Raw genomic sequence first — 3812 nt, forward strand, 5'->3', positions numbered from 1 at the left:
TAAGGAAGCGCAGATCAAAACCATAATGAGATGTCACTTCACACCCTTCAGGATGGCTATTACAAAAGAGCCGAAAATATTAAGTGTGGCAAGGATGTAGAGAAGTTGTAACTCTTGAAATATTGCTGCTGGGAATGTAAAATGGTGCAACTGCTGTGTAAACAGTTTGATAGTTCCTCAAAAAAATTAAACATAGAATTACCATGTGATCTGAGGTGTGTGGGTGGCTCAGCTGCTTGAGCATCTGACTCTTGGTTTCAGCCCAGGTCTGATCTTACGGTTAATGAGTTCAAGCCCCACATTGGGCTCTGCACTGACAGTGTGAAACTTGCTTGAAATTCTCTCTCTCTGCCCCTGCCTGGCTCTCTCTCTCTCTCTCTCTCAAAAATAAACATTAAAAAAATTTACGTAAAGGGAATCATACAGTAGGAATTCTTTGTTGCTTGGATTCTTTTCATCAAAATTGTGTTTGTGAGATTCGTTTATTTTCTGAAGGCATAGTTCATTCTTGTGGTAGCACTAGAGTCTCTGGGAAAATATACTGCTATTTTTGTATCCACTTTACTTTTGACAGGCAGTTTAGTACCTTCCAATTTTAAATGTTTAAAAATGATGTTACTATTGGGGCACTTAGGTGGCTCAGTCAGTTAAGCATCTGACTTCGGCTCGGGTCATGATCTCACGGTCCGTGAGTTCAAGTCCTGCATTGGGCTCTGTGCTGACAGCTCAGAGCCTGGAGCCTGCTTCAGATTCTGTGTGTCCCTCTCTCTGTTCCTCCCCTGCTCACACTCTGTCTCTCAAAACTGAATAAACATTAAAAAAATAAATAAAAATAAATAATAAAAATAAATTAAAAAGAACTGTTCATGCCTACATAAAAGACTACTTACCAATACCCCCTCCCTGGTGAAAAAACCCAGGGCTTTATCTGGTTATTGTGTTCATCTCCAAGACCAGGATTTTTGGCTGATGTATACACATAGTCTTCTTCGTCAATTTGGAAATGGCCCCTTGAGGCCTGGCAACCTAAAACGTATCTGATATCTAATATAGCTTTAAGATAAAGAAGAAACAGGGTAACTATATGAAAAGCCTACCTCTGGAAAGGGGTGAATGTATGGAAAATAGCACACAGCTGTCATTTTTCTACAGCATCTATTATATCCTGATCGGCAGGAATATAGAAGAGTCTCCTTGTTGGTAAAGTGAGTTTCTTGGCCAGCCAACTGGGAACCTCTAGGTCTGTTCTCTGTAAAGATCTTCCTTATTGTCCACCATGACTTCTGGCTCTTCCTACTAGATGATCTTTCTGGTCCTTATTCTCCATGGCTATGCCAGAGGTGGGCATAGGGAAAATGCCCTTTTTGGAGACTACTCAACTTTAGCTGTGAGCCTAGAAAAGAAACAGACTGTTAGGTTTGGGGTTTCTTTGGAAATATAGTTCCTATAAAAGGTTCAATTCTTTCTGCTAGTTATCACAGCCAAAGAAAAGAAAAAAATTTTTTCCCAGTCACTATAGCCAAAGGGATGCAAAGCTTTGAGAGGCTAATGTTGGAGCCTACACCTATTCCTGGAACTAGGGGTGAAGTTGCTTCTATCTCAAGCCCAGGAGTGTGTGTGTTTTGGGGGATGGTCCCCAGTTTAAGATCCCCTTCTATTGCCATTAGAAGGGGAAATGGAAACTAAGTGACAAAAATAATTTACATTGTCAGACATTCTTTGGGTCAGGTGTTTTCAACTTTTCTTCACTATTGCAGAGAAGACAGATGTTCACATTTATGACATATTTCCATGATACATTCACAGCATAATGCCAGTCTCTGATAGCTATCTATAAAATTTCCCCCCTTCCTCTCCCAGAAGGCATATTGAAATGCACACATATCAAAGTGATGTTATTATAGAGATAACCTGAATCTGCTCCAATTAGTTCTTAGATATATCACTTGCAAATTTCAGTACTTTATTACTACTAATGAATTTATTATGACTTACCTTGCAATTGATTGTTAACACACCAAGTGTATCACAGTCATTATATACTTGGGGGAAGGGTCTTATCTTTGGTACCCCAAGTACTCCTTAGTTATGTCTTATTTTGATCTCTTGGTAAAACTAACCTTCCTCCTTAGAGCAAACATTGCCAAGTAATAGAAAGAAACACCCAGGATAATGGGGCATGTCCACTGGGATCAAGTATTTCTAGTGAAAAATGCACCAAGCAGATAATCTATACAGAAAGTGTTAGAAATAATGTGTATTTTTAATTTAGAACATTCCTATTTTCCCCAATTATTCCCCATATTCCCTTTTGAGGGGGGCTGGGTACAGTATACTTTATTGATGGTCCATGACAAGGCATGACTCCCCAGACCCCTCTCCTTCTTCAGGGGATCTGGGATGGAAATGGTGTGGAGATTGGGAGATTCTCAGTGTGTTGGGGGATGATTTGGGGCAAGGACTCCCCAACAGCTGAGGGCCTCTCTCTTCATCTTGCTCTTGCTGGGGCTGGCAGCCAGGGGCTGTTACTCCTTGGAGGCCATATATACCATAAGGTCCACCACCCAGGTGCTGTAGCCAAATTCATTGTCATACCAGGAAATGAGGTTGACAAAGTGGTCAAAGTGGTCACTGAGAGCGATGCCAGCCCCAGCATCAAAGGTGGAAGAGTGAATGTCTCTGTTAAAGTCACAGGAGACAACCTGGTCCTCAGTGTAGCCCAGGATCCCCTTGAGGGGGCCCTCTGATACCTGCTTCACCACCTTCTTGATGTCATCGTATATGGCATCTTTCTCCAGGTGGCAAGTCAGATCCATGACATTGGGGGTGAGGACATGGAAGGCTACGCCAGTGAGCTCATTCAGCTCGGGGCTGACCTTGCCCACAGCCTGGCGGCGCCAGTAGAAGGATAATGTTCTGGGCAGCCCTTCGGCCATCACACCACAGCTTCCCAGAGAGGCCACCCGTGGTCTTCTGGGTGGCCGAATGGCATGGACTGTGGCCATGAGCCCCTCCATGATGCCAAAATTGTCATGGAACACCTTGGCCAGTGGGGCCAAGCAGCTGGTGGTGCAAGAGGCATTGCTGACAATCTTGAGAGAGTTGTCATACTTCTCATGGTTCATGCCTATCACAAACACGGGGGCATCAGCTAAGGTACAGAGATGATGACCCTCTTGGCCTCACCCTTCAAGTGAGCCCAAGCCTTCTCCATGGTGATGAAGACCCCAATGGACTCCACAACATACTCAGCACCAGCATCACTCCATTTGATGTTGTCAGGATCTCGGTCCTGGAAGATGGAGATGATGGGTTTTCCATTGACGACAAGTTTCCTGTTCTCAGCCTTGAATGTGCCATTGAATCAGTCATGGGTGAGCTTGATAGAAATAATAGAACTGCATTAGCTGTGGGTGGAATCATACTGGAGCATGTAGACCATGCAGTTGAGGTCAATGGAGAGGTCACTGATGTTGAAAGCAACCCTGTTGACCAGGTGCCCATATAGCCAAATCCATTTACTCTGACCTTCACCATCGTGTCTTCGGGACACGGCTGGCACTGCGCCAGAAGATGTAGCTGTCTGTCGAATGGGGAGGAGTAGAGAGTCCTGTTTTCTTTCCTCAAAGTGTAAACTGGATAATTTTAGCACAAAGGTAATTAATTTTCTAGTCTCCTATATTCTATTCAGGGTATTCTTCATCTCATTTTTGTGTATTTCTTGGGCAGAACGATCAGTCATAATTGAGCTATTTCAACTATGGAAATAATGTTATTTGTTACTAAACCCCGCGCACAAAGTTAATCACTTG

At 43.3% G+C, this 3812-nt stretch overlaps 1 pseudogene; it reads right to left on the reverse strand.

The window, feature by feature from the left end:
- Nucleotides 1-2382: 2382 nt before the first annotated feature.
- On the reverse strand, nucleotides 2383-3537 carry LOC109257101 (glyceraldehyde-3-phosphate dehydrogenase-like; annotated as a pseudogene).
- Between the last annotated feature and the right edge of the window lie 275 nt (nucleotides 3538-3812).

This window comes from Panthera pardus, unplaced genomic scaffold, assembly GCF_024362965.1.
Source record: "Panthera pardus isolate Hobbes unplaced genomic scaffold, ASM2436296v1 HiC_scaffold_11, whole genome shotgun sequence".
In the NCBI taxonomy this organism is placed as follows: domain Eukaryota; kingdom Metazoa; phylum Chordata; class Mammalia; order Carnivora; family Felidae; genus Panthera; species Panthera pardus.